Source organism: Aquarana catesbeiana, linkage group LG11 (genome assembly GCF_042186555.1).
Source record: "Aquarana catesbeiana isolate 2022-GZ linkage group LG11, ASM4218655v1, whole genome shotgun sequence".
Lineage (NCBI taxonomy): Eukaryota > Metazoa > Chordata > Amphibia > Anura > Ranidae > Aquarana > Aquarana catesbeiana.
In genome coordinates, this window is record NC_133334.1 from 212535320 (window position 1) to 212553596 (window position 18277).

Genomic DNA, 18277 nt, shown 5'->3' on the forward strand with positions numbered 1-18277 from the left:
ACACAAACGTCATCCAAATGGGCCCAGGGATTATTAAAGTGTAAGTTCACCTTTGCAGTAAAATCTGTAAGGTGAACTAACGCAGGACCCCCACCTGGCACCCCCCCAGTCCCGCCAACCTGAATTGCAGCAATCGCCCGTTCTAAGCCCTGGTATAACCGCCTCATGGCTCCGGCGCTTAGAAAACCTCTCAGCGCTCTCCTCTTCTTCCTCCCCACTGAGAAATTGGTCCCGCCGCCCATGTGACGGCGCTGACCAATTAGAATGCTCCTAAACGCACCTCCTGACGGGGTACATTTAGGAGATTAAGCCCCAGAGCCGTGAGGCGGTTATACCAGGGATCAGAACGGGCTATTGCAGGTAAGCGGGACTGGGGAGGGGGGCAAGGTGGGGGTCCTGTGTAAGTTAACCTTACAGGTTTTTCTGTAAAGGTGAACTTACCCTTTAACTATAGCAACAGATCACTTCTACTGGCTGCAGTCAGCCAGCAATAGATCACTAAAATTGTCCCCTCTTCATCTGCCCTATGAATATAAAGAGTACCCTCCAAAAGGACTTGAGCCTGTGAAGTATCCCCTTTTCATCTGGTGAGTCTGCAATTTTCTCACACGAGTGAAGGTGAAGCACAGCTTGGTTAACTAAGAGTACCCGTCACTATATGGTGTTTTGGTGTGTTTGTTTCACTTATTTGAGGACTGTCCACTATATGATATAAGTTTTATGTGTGGTCATATGTTATGCACTATGTTCACAGGTCCAAAAAACATATGAGAGTTAGCGCCGGCCTTTTATATGTTTAACCGCCTCACGCCCGCCGGCCCTCAAATGACGGCCAGGCGGTGCAGCTCTCATTCTGAGCGGGTGTCATATGATGTCCTCCCTGAAAGACCGCTCTCGCGCGCGAGCGTCGTGGCGATCGGTGGTGCGGTGTGTCAGTCAGACACACTGCTACACTGATCTCGGTAAAGAGCCTCTGAGGGAGGCTCTTTACCACGTGATCAGCCGTGGCCAATCACGGCTGATCATGATGTAAACAGGAAGAGCCCTTGATCGGCTTTACCTCTTGCGTCTGACAGACGCGAGTAGAGGAGAGCCGATCGGCTGCCCTCCTGACAGGGGATCTGTGCTGATTGTTTATCAGCGCAGCCCAACTCGGATGCCCACCCAGAACCACCAAGAATTGGCACCAGCCTGGACCACCAGGTATGCCACCCTAAACCACCAGGGAAATGCCAATTAGTGCCCATCCCCAATGCCTGCCAGTGCCATCAGTGATGCCTATAAATGCCTATCAGTGCCCAGCAGTGCCACCCATAAGTACCCATCAGTGCAGCCTTTCAGTGCCCATCCGTGTCGCCCATCAGTGCTGCATAATAGTGCCTATCAGTGCCACCTCATTGGTGCCGCCTTATCAGTGCCCATCAGTGAAGGAAAAAAACTTACTTATTTACAAAATTTTAGAACAGAAACAAAAGAAAAACTTTTTTTTTTTTCCAAAATTTAGGTCTTTTTTTATTTGTTTAGCAAAAAATAAAAAACGCAGAGGTGATCAAATACCACCAAAAGAAAGCTCTGTTTGATGATAAAAATTCTGTTTGGGTACAGTGTAGCATGACCGTGCAATTGTCATTTAAACAGCGACAGTGCTGAAAATTGGCTTGGGCAGGAAGGGGGGTGTAAATGCACCGTATTGAGGTGGTTAAATAGAATACAGATATAGTGAAATCCCCTGGATGCTGTCTTACCCAGGATGAAGTCAAATGCATAGACCCGAGAAGTACAGGTCTGCCCTAGAGAATGTGGGAACCCCACACCAGGGGGCACACAGTCCTCTGTCTGGCAAGCAAATGGTAATGCCCTGTACACACGGTCGGACATTGATCGGACATTCCGACAACAAAATCCATGGATTTTTTCTGACGGATGTTGGCTCAAACTTGTCTTGCATACACACGATCACACAAAGTGGTCGGAATTTCCGAACATCAAAAACGCGGTGACGTACACCACGTACGACGAGACTATAAAAGGGCAGTTCAGTACCAAGCGCCGCACCCTTTGGGCTCATTTTGCTAATCTCGTGTTAGTAAAAATTTGGTGAGAGACGATTAGCGTTTTTTCAGACTCGTGGTTTTCAGATCGTATTTCTGATGTTCAGTTTGTGCTTGTGGGTTTGTATCTTGTCTTCAGTGCGTGCAGCGAGTTTCCATTGATTTGTCATTGTGTTCTTGTCCGTTCATTACTGATTTTCAGATCGCTCTTCACAGGCCTTGCTGTTCTTCAGTACGTTCCGTTACTTCGTTCTGACCAGCCGACCGTTTTCTAGCCATGTTGCGTGTACATACTCATCGTAGAGTTCGTGCTGTGCGGGGGCTTGGTGTTGGGGTTCTTACTTTGACACAAGCCCAGTCCATGAACAGGGCGAGGAGGAGTTCATGGACCAAGAATTAGTTGCTGTAGCGTGACCAATTCTGTCACATGCCTTTGCTCCGTGACATCCGTGAGAATAATCCTGACCATTTCAGGAACTTTCTCAGGATGACGGACCCTGTATTTCACCGTTTGTTGGCTTTGCTGACCCCTTATATCAGCAGGCAGGATACCTGCATGAGGCAAGCCATCACTCCGGAGCAGAGGCTAGTCGCCATGTTGCGGTACTTGGTGACGGGGAGAAGCCTGCAGGACCTCAAGTTCTCAACAGGCATCTCCCCCCAGCCTCTGGGGATCATTATCCCGGAGACCTGTTCTGCCATCATCCAGGTCCTGCAGAAGGACTATATTAAGGTAAGATTTATCCTTTAACATCACATTTTATAGTATTTCATGTTTGCTAATGTAATGTATTTCTTTCCTTATTCCCTAATTACCATGATTGTAATATGCTGTGAATGTCCCCTTTGTCCTCATGCATGCTAGTTTTATTTTTTTTTAATCAGAAAAGTTTTATTTGTCATATAAAAATAAAGAATTACAGAGGTACATTGTGCACAAATACATTGTAAAATCTGCAGGTTATACATTAGCAAGAGTATTATGCCAGTTTGTTGGGCCTTGCACAGAACAAAGTTGTGATAGTTCTAACAATGTAGTTGAATCGGGTATGTTTTGTCAAAGCTTATTACATTAGATGCAGATTTATTGAGGATTAACAGAAAATAAAGACAGAAAATAAAAGGAGTATGGTGTACCCTGTGAGAACCATAAAGAATAACAGTACATTTTCCAAAACATATAAATAAAGTTATATTCAGTACTTTAACCCATGTCTCGGCTCTTTTTCCTTTTGGTTACCTTCTTACCCATGGCGTGCATGTAAAGCCAATCTGTCTTATTGTGCTAATTTGGCTTGATCATGTTGTAGTATCTTAGCATACGTGGCCGGGGGGGGGGGGGGAGGGTTCGGTCCCCGGGCTACCTTGTTACCTAATTTGTTTTTAAGTACAGGTGTCAGGTGACTGTGTCCACTTGTCCCATATTTGCTCATACTTCAGGGGGCAACCTCTGTGTATATAGATCAATTTTTTATAGGGTAGTGTATTGTTGACCTCAGCTAGCCAGTGTGAGAGCTCCGGAGGATTAGGTCTCATCCAGGCCCTAGCGATGACTTTTCGAGCTGAAAAGAGTGTTTCGTGCACAAAGACCTTTTGGAATTTATTTATTTCGGGGTCTGATAAAATACCCAATAGGCAGAGTTTGGGCTGCAGTGTTACGGGGGAGCCCATTGTGTCGTGGAGGAATCTCACCACTTGTACCCAGTATGCCTGGATTTGGGGGCACTGCCACAATAAATGAAAAAAGGTTCCGGTAGCTTGGTTACAAATTATGCACATTGTGGATTGATCCTCCCTATATTTGGACAGTCTTAATGGCGTGAGGTATGCTCTGTGGATCATGAACAGTTGGGTCAAGCGGTCTGACAGTCTGGGGGACACTAGTTTGCATGCGTCTAGAGCATCGCTCCATTCGTCATCTGCCAGTGTGCCTACCTCTCCTTCCCACCTTGTTTTCAGGGCATAGGCTGATGACGTAGCCTGTGGTATCGTTAGCATTGAGTAGAACTGGGAGATTAGTTTTTTTGGGTCAGGGCATTTCACTGCTTCCATTAATGGGTTGCCTACCATGTGGCATTCCCCCGAAGGGAACTGCGCGTAAAAAGCATGACGCAATTGCATGTACCTAAAAAGCATTTGGTTTGGGAGCATGTATTCTGTTTTTAGCCTTTCAAACGTTTTTAGCCTGTCGTGGTGTACAATATGTAATAGATAAATGATCCCTCTGGAGCTCCATAGTTCACTGTCCGGTAGCACATCAAATTCAGGAAGGTTCGAATTGTGCCACAGAGGAGTGAACTCGTTAATCGTCGGTAGTTGGAGTCTATGCATGGACAGATTCCATATTTTGGTATAGTGGTAAGATAGTGTTTTACGGTTGGTGTTCCTGTCTGCCCCTGTGGCTTTCCCCGCTATTACAGTCAGTGGGTCTTGTGATACCTGGGACCACTTTGGGCACACTAAGTGTAGGAATCTTTTCCTATCTGTCTTATCCACATGAAATAGCTGGGATAGCTGCGCTGCGATGTAATAAACATTATGCTAGTTTTATTTTACATTTTTTTTATCCTTCATGCATATTTGCCTTCACTTACCTCTCCAGCATGCTCTCCTGGGCCTATATCCACCTCGTCTAGTCACTTAACAATGTATTTTGTCAGCTCCATAGTAGTGCTCTACCCTAAACACCAATTAAATGTGTAAAAATGTTTTTTGTGCCTTAAATTCTGGCAGAATGCCAGAGGCTTTTTTTTTTTGGGTCCCAAAATCATTTGGAACCCTCCCCCCAAGCTCTAACTCAGCTAAAACCAATCCTCTATCTGCTGACAAACCCATACACACTATACCTTACCTCTTTTGTGGTCAGATTTATGGATGAATTCACCAAAGCATGTAGTGCAAGGGCCTGCCTAAATACTTTCAAATGGTACTGTTTCAAGTTTTTGTTTCCTATTATTATCTTGATAGGTAATAACAGAATGTAAAATGTGCTAAAATTTGTACAGTGTGTATTTATATCTTTGTATAATGACACTTCTTACCTGTCCAGTGGGCTGCCAATAGTGTAAGTAAGGCGGGGCTGGCCAAAGTAATACACATTATTTAGGCATTCATCTCTCAATGAAGTGGAGAGGGTTACCTATCCAAAACATCTCCCCCCCCCCTAAAATTTTTAAATCGCCCATGAGAGGGGGGGAGAAATCTGATAGGTGGATCTTATACCTTTGTTTTTAAATACTCCCTAAAATAAATGTTATACTGATGTTGGCCAAGAATGTTTGTGTCTAATCTGCTTTCAGTGTTTATGTGCAAAATGATTAATTTTTGCTTCTTGTTTGACTCCACAGTTTCCTTCCAACCCACAGGAATGGCAGACTGTGGCCTCCCACTTTGCCCAGCGGTGGGACTTTCCTAACTGCGTAAGGGCAATTGATGGGAAACACGTCCACATCGTCACACCACCCAACTCGGGGTCATACTATTATAATTACAAGGGGTTCAATAGTATTGTGATGTTGGCAGTGGTGTCGGCTACTTACGAGTTCCTGTATTTGGACGTGGGGAAGAATGGCCGGATGTCAGATGGTGGAGTCATCGCCCACACAGAGTTCTACAGGCGTCTCCAGAATGGCAGCTTGGGCTTGCCACCTCCAGAAGACAATGCGGAAGGACTCCCATTCGTCTTCGTTGCGGATGAAATGTTTGCACTGGGGGACCATCTTATGCGGCCATTCCCTATGAGAACCCTCACCGCGGACCAGAGGGTTTTTAATTACCGTCTGGCCGGAGCCAGAAGAGTGGTGGAGAACACGTTTGGAATAATGGCCAGCCTATTTCTTACACCCATACACATGGCGGAATATAAACTGAATCACATCATCCTGTGTTGCTGTGTTCTCCACAACTTTTTAAGGAGAAATTCTTGGAACTATGCTGCCTCAGTTGGGCCTGAGGCCGGAATTAATATTAATGAACCAACCCTGACGGCGCTTGAAGCTGGCCGTCCTGGCTTGCCCCCCCAGAGTGCCCGCGAGGTCCGTATAAGATACATGGAATACTTTGCGGATAGAGGGGCCATCGATATGCCAGACAATGTCTGAGACATTTTTTAAATAAAAATATATTTTAAACTGAACAAATATTTGCTTTGATTTCCTGCTTGGCTTTCTTTTAGCTCTCTCCTCGGTTATCTTTTATTAACCACATCAGCCCCGGAAGGATTTACCCCCTTCCTGACCAGAGCACTTTTTCCAATTTGGCACTGCGTCGCTTTAACTGCTAATTGCGCAGTCATGCAATGCTGTACCCAAACGAAATTTGCGTCCTTTTCTTCCCACAAATAGAGCTTTCTTTTGATGGTATTTGATCACTTCTGCGATTTTTATTTTTTGCGCTATAGACGGTAAAAGACCGAAAATTTTGAAAAAAAAAAGATATTTTCTATTTTTTTGTTATAAAAAAATCAAATAAACTCAATTTTAGTCATACATTTAGGCCAAAATGTATTTGGCCACATGTCTTTGGTAAAAAAAATGTCAATAAGTGTATATTTATTGGTTTGCGCAAAAGTTATAGCGTCTACAAACTAGGGTACATTTTCTGGAATTTACACAGCTTTTAGTTTATGACTGCCTATGTCATTTCTTGAGGTGCTAAAATGGCAGGGCAGTACAAAACCCCCCCAAATGACCCCATTTGGGAAAGTAGACACCCCAAGGAAATTGCTGAGAGGCATGTGGAGCCCATTGAATATTATTTTTTTGTCCCAAGTGATTGAGTGACAAAAAAAAAAAAATTTACAAAAAGTTGTCACTAAATGATATATTGCTCACACAGGCCATGGGCATATGTGGAATTGCACCCCAAAATACATTTAGCTGCTTCTCCTGAGTATGGGGATACCACATGTGTGGGACTTTGTGGGAGCCTAGCCACGTACGGGGCCCCGAAAATTAATCACCGCCTTCAGGGCGTAAATTTTTGATTTCACTCCTCACTACCTATCACAGTTTTGAAGGCCATAAAATGCCAAGATAGCACCACCCTACCCCAAATGACCCCATTTTGGAAAGTAGACACCCCAAGCTATTTGCTGAGAGGCATGGTGAGTATTTTGCAGCTCTCATTTGTTTTTGAAAATGAAGAAAGACAAGAAAAAAATTTTTTTTTCTTTTTTCAAATTTCAAAACTTTGTGACAAAAAGTGAGGTCTGCAAAATACTCACTATACCTCTCAGCAAATAGCTTGGGGTGTCTACTTTCCAAAATTATGTCATTTGGGCGGGTTTTGTGCCACCTGGGCATTCCATGGCCTCCAAAACTGTGATAGGCAGTGAAGAGTGAAATCAAAAATTTACGCCCTTAGAAAGCCTAAAGGCGGTGCTTGGTTTTCGGGGTCCCGTACACGGCTAGGCTCCCAAAAAGTCTCACACATGTGGTATCCCCGTACTCAGGAGAAGCAATGGAATGTATCTTGGGGTGTAATTTCACATATTCCCATGGCATGTTTGAGCAATATATCATTTAGTGACAACTTTGTGCAAAAAAAAAAAAAAATTTGTCTTTTTCCCGCAACTTGTGTCACAATATAAAATATTCCATGGACTCGACATGCCTCTCAGCAAATAGCTTGGGGTGTCTACTTTCTAAAATGGGGTCATTTGGGGGGTTTTGAACTGTCCTGGCATTTTATGCACAACATTTAGAAGTTTATGTCACACATCACCCACTCTTCTAACCACTTGAAGACAAAGCCCTTTCTGACACTTTTTGTTTACATGAAAAAATATTTTTTTTTGCAAGAAAATTACTTTGAACCCCCAAACATTATATATTTTTTTAAAGCAAATGCCCTACAGATTAAAATGGTGGGTGTTTCATTTTTTTTTTCACACAGTATTTGCGCAGCGATTTTTCAAACGCATTTTTTGGGGAAAAAACACACTTTTTAAAATTTTAATGCACTAAAACACACTATATTGCCCAAATGTTTGATGAAATAAAAAAGATGATCTTAGGCCGAGTACATGGATACCAAACTTGACATGCTTTAAAATTGCGCACAAACGTGCAGTGGCGACAAACTAAATACATTTTTAAAAGCCTTTACAGGTTACCACTTTAGATTTACAGAGGAGGTCTACTGCTAAAATTACTGCCCTTGATCTGACCTTCGCAGTGATACCTCACATGCATGGTGCAATTGCTGTTTACATTTGACGCCAGACCAACGCTTGCGTTTGCCTTTGCGCGAGAGCAGGAGGGGACAGGGGTGCTTTTTTTTTTTTTTTTCTTTATTATTTTTTTGCTTTTTTTATCTTATTTTTAAACTGTTCCTTTTCATTTTTTTTTTATCATTTTAATTGTTATCTCAGGGAATGTAAATATCCCCTATGATAGCAATAGGTAGTGACAGGTACTCTTTTTAGAAAAAATTGGGGTCTATTAGACCCTAGATCTCTCCTCTGCCCTCGAAGCATCTGACCACACCAAGATCAGTGTGATAAAATGCTTTCCCAATTTCCCAATGGCGCTGTTTACATCCAGCGAAATCTAAGTCAGGAAATGCTCGTAGCCGTAGCCGTACACCTCCCTAACTAGCGTCACCAGTGACACTAATACAGCGATCAGAAAAACGATCGCTTAATGACACTGGCGACAGGGGGTGATCAAGGGGTTAAAACTTTATTGGGGGGTTGGGGGGGTATCCTAGACCTAAAGGGGGCTAACACTAACTGCCCTACCACACTAACTGTCACAAACTGACACCAAGGCAGTAATCAGAGAAAAAAAAAAACTGCTTGGTGTCACTGTGACGGGGGGGGGGGTGATTAGGGGGTGATCGGGGGGTGATGGGGGGTGTAAAATGTGCCTGGTGCGTTTTACTGTATGTGCGTGTGTTGTGCACTCACATCGATGTCTTCTCTCCTCGGCGCCGGAACGGAAAATACCGAGCCGAGGAGCAATGACATCACTTCCTCTGCCGCTGTTTACTATACAGCAGCAGAGGAAGATTACCATTGGCTGTGAGCGATGGCGAGGGAGTGGCCACGAATGGATGGCCTCCCCCTCAGCACGGATTGCTCGGGGACAGAAGCCGACCGCCTCGGGCACCGGGGGGGGGCCAATCGGACCCCCCCCGCCCGCGGGAGGCAAGTAACGTACCCATACGTTACTTTGCCTGCCTGTGCCATTCTGCCGCAGTATATCTGCGTGAGGCGGTCGGCAAGTGGTTAATGGTCTAATTTTTTGGCCTTTTTCTTCAACAGTGCAAACGAAATTTCGTTGACACATGAGGTGACAATCTCTTCTTCAGCTAACTATTAATTACTATGTTGTGGGTCTGCTACACACACACCTTGTTGTTTTTGTGAATGTATGTAATGCATTACTGACAAAAATAATAATAATTTTCAACACCATGCCCTAAATTTGTGGAGTCCTGAAAATGGCGTGATTGTGTAAAATTAGAAAGCACTGTTGGGTGTTATTTACTAAAGGAAAATACTCTTTGCACTACAAGTGCACTTGAGACTGCACTGAAACTGCACTTGTAGTGCAAAGTGGATTTGCCTTTAGTAAATAACCCCCATTGTCACTGAAAACACCAACTTTGCTCCAAAAAAATGCTTTTGAGCATTGAAAGAAAAAGCTACACATTGTTGATTATCAATCTTTTTAATCAAAGCACAATCACGTGCATTTCTAAAAGGTTTTTTGAACAAACCAACATGTTTGTTGTATAACAATTTTTTGGGTCACATTACAAAGTTCAACTTTTCAAGAAAGTGAAGGCAATATCAGACATGAGTATGTACAAACTCTGTTTGATATTGCATTCCGCAGATGGGGTGAAGCCAAATTTTGAAGATGCACACAAATCGCCTAATGTCAACATGTGCTAGCTGCCATCATGGGGGATCAAGGGACGTGTTTTGTGGGTGCAACCCCTTCCTCTCAGCTACTTTATTATTGAGGAAGGGGTTGCACCCACAAAACGCGTACATTGATCTCCCGTGATGGCAGATAGCACATGTTGACACACTGTGTGCATCTTCAAAATTTGGCTTTTCTATAATATGTCAAAAATTTGTCATAAAAATAACAATAATAAAGCTGCAGTAAGTTAGGGATTTCTGGATGTTTTAAATTCTCCCTAAAACATCAGTGATGTTCTTCATTTTGTTTTGAACATCACTGATGTTTTGCTAGATGTTTTCTAAATCTCTATTACACCCCATTATCTCCCCGATGAGGATCTGGGCACTTTCACTGGTGAAGTGACATTCCTCTTCCACAACATCACGATCACCTAAAAGATAAAAAAAAAATAACACACCATGTATTTTAAATATGCAGGCATCCATCTCTTACCTGAGCCTGTGGTCGCAGACACCTGTTGTGGTGACAATTTCCACAACGTCTCCCTCCTCCTCCTCTGGTTGGGTTTGGGGGATTTCCCCTTCTTCCTGAGGTGGGAGGTCTGTGGTCTCCTCTGATGAGTGGTGTCCCCGGAGTCTTTTCTCCCCATGTGAACAAAAATAGGTATACTTAGCACGCAGATATTTGATGGCAGAAATAGGAATATGGAACATTGCTTGGAAGTGGGGTACAATTGTCTGTTTTGGCAGAGTAACAAAATGAAGAAATATTTTTGTCCTTTGTCAAGCTTCAATACTTACCTGTTTTGTACAACCTTCACAGATGGAGACACCCCTATAGTATACACTGGAGCACCTGTGTAGGCCCCCTAATAAAAAGGGTGTTTTTTTCTCCCACACTAGTGCTCCAGCGTCCAGATGTGTAAACAGCTGCTGAGTGTCCTCTCCTTACACAGAATCTATTTTGCATTTCATTCTAGTTACAAACCCATCTAGACAACAAACTTATTTTAAGAGAAGTAGGCCAGAAAAAATGTATTGAACTGCATCTGGACAAAATATGGTGTTTTATTGGCCGAACGAACAATGTTTCCTACGAACGAATAATGTGTCCATGAACATGAAAGTTGCCATTTTAAACTGTACAACAGTAAAGAAAAGCACATGGAGCAGCACGAACGTAATAAAAATAAAGAATAGGAACACGGGACAACTACTTACTTTTTTGCAGCACTCTCCTGATCCTTCTATACTGATCGTGCTCCCTGATTTTGAGGTCCGACCACCGTTTCCTGAGTTCATCCTTCGTCGTACCCCAAAATTTCTGTGCAGGCTCTTCACAACTTTCGCCATGATCTTAAGGTCCATACTTCCCGTCATAGTCGGCCCTCTTCAAGATGTCCACCATCTCCACCATCTCAACAAAGGACATATTTGATGCCTTAAATTCTCCGGGACGTTTCTGGCTCAGGCCTTTCCTCGCCTCGTTGCTGCTATTAGCATGCACCTGTTGTATATCCGCCATTTGCTCTTCCCCACTGTGCCAAACGAGAAGGGGCGGGGAATAGACTAGAAAGAACATCAGGGGCGGGTGGAGTTTCACGCATGCGCAGTGTATATAAAGCGTAACACGTGTGCATCGTACGTACGATCTGTGAGCGGAGGAAGGAGTATCGGAAGCCTGATCGTGATAACGAAGGTAACATTTAAACTTGGGCCTATACTGCTTAGAGATTATGGCCTATATTGGGACAAGATTAGGAGACTTTAGCCTGACATTAGGGTTTGTCTTGTGTATTGCAGATAAAATGGATGGCTTCAATGACCACAACTTCCTACCCCTGTTCATAGATAAATACAGGGAGCTGCCCTGTCTATGGCAGGTCAAACACCCGCATTATAATCATAAACAAAAGAGGCAGGCAGCGCTGGAGAAAAAGTTGGTGAAGCCAGTGGTCCCCACGGGAACCATACCCTATTTAAAAACCAAAATTGGTGGCCTGAGGAGCACATATCTTAAGGAGCGCAAGAAGGTCCAGGATTCCCAGAGATCCGGAGCCGTAGCAGATGACATTTATGTCCCAAGGCTGTGGTACTATGAGAGACTGCGATTTCTGTCAGACCAGACTGAAGTCAGGGAATCTCTCTCAACTTACATAGTTACATAGTAGGTGAGGTTGAAAAAAGACACAAGTCCATCAAGTCCAACCTATGTGTGTGATTATGTGTCAGTATTTCATTACATATCCCTGTATGTTGCGGTCATTCAGGTGATTATCTAATAGTTTCTTGAAGCTTTCAATGCTCCCCGCTGAGACCACCGCCTGTGGAAGGGAATTCCACATCCTTGCCGCTCTTACAGTAAAGAACCCTCTACGTAGTTTAAGGTTAAACCTCTTTTTCTTCTAATTGTAATGAGTGGCCACTAGTCTTATTAAACTCTCTTCTGCGAAAAAGTTTTATCCCTATTGTGGGGTCACCAGTACAGTATTTGTAAATTGAAATCATATCCCCTCTCAAGCGTCTCTTCTCCAGAGAGAATAAGTTCAGTGCTCGCAACCTTTCCTCATAACTAAGATCCTCCAGACCCTTTATTAGCTTTGTTGCCCTTCTTTGTACTCGCTCCATTTCCAGTACATCCCTCCTGAGGACTGGTGCCCAGAACTGGACAGCATACTCCAGGTGCGGCCGGACCAGAGTCTTGTAGAGCGGGAGAATTATCGTTTTATCTCTGGAGTTGATCCCCCTTTTAATGCATGCCAATATTCTGTTTGCTTTATTAGCAGCAGCTTGGCATTGCATGCCATTGCTGAGCCTATCATCTACTAGGACCCCCAGGCCCTTTTCCATCCTAGATTCCCCCAGAGGTTCTCCCCCCAGTGTATAGATTGCATTCATATTTTTGCCACCCAAATGCATTATTTTACATTTTTCTACATTGAACCTCATTTGCCATGTAGTCCCCACCCCATTAATTTGTTCAGGTCTTTTTGCAAGGTTTCCACATCCTGTGGAGAAGTTATTGCCCTGCTTAGCTTAGTATCGTCTGCAAATACAGAGATTGAACTGTTTATCCCATCCTCCAGGTCGTTTATAAACAAATTAAATAGGATTGGTCCCAGCACAGAACCATGGGGAACCCCACTACCCACCCCTGACCATTCTGAGTACTCCCCATTTATCACCACCCTCTGAACACGCCCTTGTGGCCAGTTTTCAATCCATGTACTCACCCTATGGTCCATGCCAAGGGACCTTATTTTGTACAGTAAACGTTTATGGGGAACTGTGTCTAATGCTTTTGCAAAATCCAGATACACCATGTCTATGGGCCTTCCTTTATCTAGATGGCAACTCACCTCCTCATAGAAGGTTAATAGATTGGTTTGGCAAGAACGATTCTTCATGAATCCATGCTGATTACTGCTAATGATATCATTCTTATTACTAAAATCTTGTATATAGTCCCTTATCATCCCCTCCAAGATTTTACATACTATTGATGTTAGGCTAACTGGTCTGTAATTCCCAGGGATGTTTTTTGGGCCCTTTTTAAATATTGGTGCTACATTGGCTTTTCTCCAATCAGCTGGTACCATTCCAGTCAATAGACTGTCTGTAAAAATTAGGAACAACGGTCTGGCAATCACCTGACTGAGTTCCCTAAGTACCCTCGGATGCAAGCCATCTGGTCCCGGTGATTTATTAATGTTAAGTTTCTCAAGTCTAATTTTAATTCCATCCTCTGTTAACCATGTAGGTGCTTCCTGTGTTGTGTCATGAGGATAAACACTGCAGTTTTGGTTACTGAAGCCCCCCGATTCACTCGTGAATACTGAGGAGAAGAATAAATTCAATACCTTTGCCATCTCCCCATCCTTTGTAACCAGATGTCCTTCCTCATTCTTTATGGGGTCAATATGGTCTGTCCTCCCTTTTTTACTGTTTACATACTTAAAGAATTTCTTGGGATTTTTTTTGCTCTCCTCCGCTATGTGTCTTTCATGTTCTATCTTAGCCGTCCTAATTGCACCCTTACATTTCTTATTGCATTCTTTATAAACTCTTCCTTCCACTCTTCCTTCCACCCTATCTTCCACCCCAGCTGAGGCTTCCGATGTCCAACCTAGGACTTCCAGCCAGGAAGAAGTGGAGGAGCCCAGCTTGAGCCAGGTATAGCATTGTTCTACAGATTCCTTGTCAATAAATAAATTATGTTTACTAGATGTTATTGTGACAGACCTAGCCAGGACAGAGGCTGTTGGAGAGGACTGAATGCAAGCCTGTTGCCTTTTGATTATGGGCCCTAGCATTTGGGGGAATGGTGCTCTCTGTGAGCTGTATGCCTGGGGACCCTGGGGTTGGTGTTACTTTGGATTCAGCTCCATGTCCCCCCAAAACACACAGACTCTAGGAACCCGTTATATGCCATATTAGAATGATAAGACTGAATTATACTGTTGGGGCACATCCTGTGAGGAGATGCTGGTGTCATCGACTCCAACTGCCTGTGTTTATGTTAATTGAATGAGCTGATCACATTGTCCTCTATACAATGTAGGAGACGGGACAACTCCTATTGGAGCTGCTGCTATTGTGAGAAGGTGTCCTGTGATAATTAACTTAGTCTGGGCAAAAGGTCATGTCTCAATCACCTAGGCTGTATAAAGGATTAGTTAATTAGCTCATGTTAATTAGGTTAATTAGGTTACGTTTGTATTGTTAGAGTAATATTTTCTCCTGTATATAAGACTGTATTCTGGTTCTGAATAAAGTGAGTTCTTGGTAGCAACAAGCTAGTGTAGCCTTGTTTTGTGCTCAGAGAGGTTGGGATATCTGTATACAGACTGGGAGGAAGTGGTATATGACGGAAGCACTCAAGCGGAGTGTGGGACGTTCCGTGACATTGGTGGCAAGCAGCGGGAAAGCTTCCTGCAGTCTGGGACATCCAAACTTCCATCTGGATCCAAGGTCCAGATAGCAGGAGAGGTACAGATACCAGCTGCCATGGATGAGGAATTCAGAAGGAGGTTGCGAGAGATGCAGATACAGCACAGAGGACCAGTATCAGAGCAGGTCCTGCTGAGATGGTGTGATTCTATTCGCTGCAAACTCTGGAAGGAAGCGCTAGCCCGTGAGCAGCGACACCAGGGAAAACTTCTCCCCTCCATCGAGGAAAGGTACTGGTCGCAGTACGGACTGCGGGTGCGGTTTTTGGGAGAAAAAACACACAAGAAGCAGACAGCTGAATTAAGCAGGCTGGTCTGGGCAGAGATAAAGCTGGATGAGAGCTACAGAGCCCTCCGGTGGCATGTATCCCAAGCATGTCCCTGGATAGTGGATGACAGCCCAACGGAAGGCTTAAGCTACGGCGGCTTGGGACTGTTGTATGTGAAGCTGACAGGGGACTCTAACTTTGGGAGTGATTTGGAGTGGCGAGTGGACGAAATCATGGATTTCAGAGAAGGGCTACTGAACATTTCGGAAGTGCACTGGGCACAGAAAGATTTGGAGTTTCTGGACGTTCAGGAATGGGAGCTAGAGATCGCCTACAGACGGCTGCTGGACGGCTGCTGGACATTGCTCAGGGCTGGGCTCCCTTTGCCTGGGACTGTCAGGAAATACCAGCTGACAACCCTGAAATCCTGGCTGAAGAGTCGGCAATGTGGCAGAGCAATAGTGTGCTTTGCCAACCTGCCGCCTGGTTGGACCATAATGAACAAGCACTGCGTCGTCACCGTGCTGAGGTGGAAGGTGACTGAACGGGACATACTTCCAGATGGTAAGAGTGCTGTCCACACATTGAGATGCCACACTCTCTCTTTCTTGCTGTCTTTTCTGGTCCACAAAGTCACTACCATGCCATCTTTGGGGTTTTTTTTTTTTGTTTTTTTGTTTTTTTTTTGTTTTTCCACCTTTTTACCATAATCTACCAACTCACCTGACCTCTTCAAAGTTACCCAAGTGCCGGGAATCATCCCATATTTCTTCAGCGAAAGGAACTGAACTGTGAAACCCCCTTTACTTGACTTGTGATGTCTGAAGTATTAGTTGGTCTGTTTTTAGGCCGTGTTGGGCCCTATGGGCCTACCCCGTTGGCATGGCTCATCAGGATGCCTACTTTGTTTATTTTTGCCTGCTCTTTCACAGGAGTGAGAGCGCCAAATCACAAAAGGAAATACCTCAGTGCAGATGCACTGCTGTTTGTTGGCACCATTGTGCTATGTTATTCTATACAGCCTGTTTCTTACCGCAGTCCAAGAATCTCACTCCCACTAACCATCTGCTATTTTGATTTCACTCAAGCCTGCTGCAATCTCTCCCAACAGGATTTCGGTGGTCTCTGTGTAGGCAAGCCACCCTCTAACCTTCCCTCACAACTAACTGTGTTTTTGCTATGGCGGGTTCACCGGTGATCTCCTGGAATGTTAGGGGCATGAACTCCCCCCTGAAACGCACTATGATTTTCTCATGTCTGAAAAAGTTTTATCCTGCGGTTATTTGCTTGCAGGAAACACATTTAACGTCTGATTCTATAAGTTGTATGAGATATAGATGGATCGGGTGGTCGTACCACTCCACTCACACCTCCTTTTCTCGGGGGGTGAGTGTAGTGATACACAGCTCCCTGGACTATCAGGAGTTTGAGTCCAAAACAGATCAGGAGGGTAGATTTGTATTTTTGCATTGTCGCATTGGTATTCTGAAATGTATTCTGGCTTGTGTGTACATCCCTCCCCCGTTTAATGCTCGGGTACTCCGGCTCCTCCTGGAATTTCTGGAGGGGAAGCCGGATCTCCCGTTACTGCTGGTGGGCGATTTCAACAGCTGGCTGGCTCCGGCCCTGGATAAACACCCGGGCCCGAGCACCCCAGCTCCTTATAGGCTAACTCCGCTGGCTAGATTGCTACAGGAGGTGGGATGGCTGGATTTGTGGAGACACCGGAATCCCACTGCTAAACAGTTCTCCTGTTTCTCGAAATCACACGGTTCCTTATCTAGAATAGATTTGGCAGTGGGTAACCCGGCTATGCTTTCCTCGGTGCTAGACATTTCGTACAAACCACGGTGTGTATCTGATCACTCCTATTTGGTGATAAACCTTATTGTATCCCAACAATCCACACTCCCTAAGGTACCGTGGAAATTTAATGCCTTTTGGCTTCAGCTTTTTACCTCCCCTGAGAACTTAGAAGGCAACATAAAAAAGTTATTTTCATGTCAACCGGGCTCCTTGTCTGCCCTTGCAGAATGGGAGGGCTTCAAAACACACCTTAAGAAAATACTTAGTAATGAGGTCACCAAGATTAAGAAACATTCTGAAGCGCTGCGGGACACACTGGAATCCCATGCCTGCTCCCTTGAGGCAAAGTATATCCAAGACCCAACTGACTCCGCAAGGGAGGCTTGGCAGTCGGCTCAATCAGCTTATGAGCACCTGCTGACCTCCTCGGCGGACAAAAAGAGGTTTTTTTCTAAGACTGCCTTTTTCGAAGAAGGGGAAACGACCGGACACCTTTTAGCTAGAATAGCCAATTTTGATAAGAGATCTCCGGCAATCGGGTCCATAAGGAGGGCTGACGGGCGTCTGGTACACTCCCCAGATCAGGTACTCCAGACGTTGGCGGAGTTCTATGAGCAGCTATATTGCTCCTCTTCCAGATTTAGCTCCGAGGAGCTGTCCAGTTACTTGGATGGCATTGTATTTCCACAGCTTACGGACTCCCAGAGGAAAGAATTAGACGCCCCTTTGACTCTTGATGAGATGCAGGAGGCGGTGGCTGCATTCCCTAACTGTAAGGCCCCCCGGGGGGATGGTATCCCTATGGAAATCTATAAAACCTATTCTGAGATATTACTCCCCAAGCTCTTAAATGTATTTCTTACCGCTAGGAAGCATAATACCCTACCACCCTCCATGTCTAGAGCCCACATTGTATTAATTTTAAAACCAGGCAAGGACCCCGTAGACCCGGCCTCATATAGACCGATATCCCTATTGCAGTCAGACATCAAAATATTGGCAAAAGTTTTGGCTATCAGGTTGAATAAGGCTGTTTCCTCAATTATACACTCTGATCAGGCGGGATTTATGCCCAACAAATCAACAGCAATAAACCTTAGGAGATTATATCTTAACATGCAGTCCCCACCGGATAATAAAGGTAAGAGGGCATTGCTGTCTCTGGACGCAATGAAAGCCTTTTGACAGTGTGGAATGGCCATACCTATGGGAGGTAATGAGGAGATTTGGTTTTGGAGAGATATATATTTCTTGGGTGCGTTTATTATATCATTGCCCTCAGGCGATAATTAGAGAGGCGGGTAGAATGTCACTGCCCTTTGC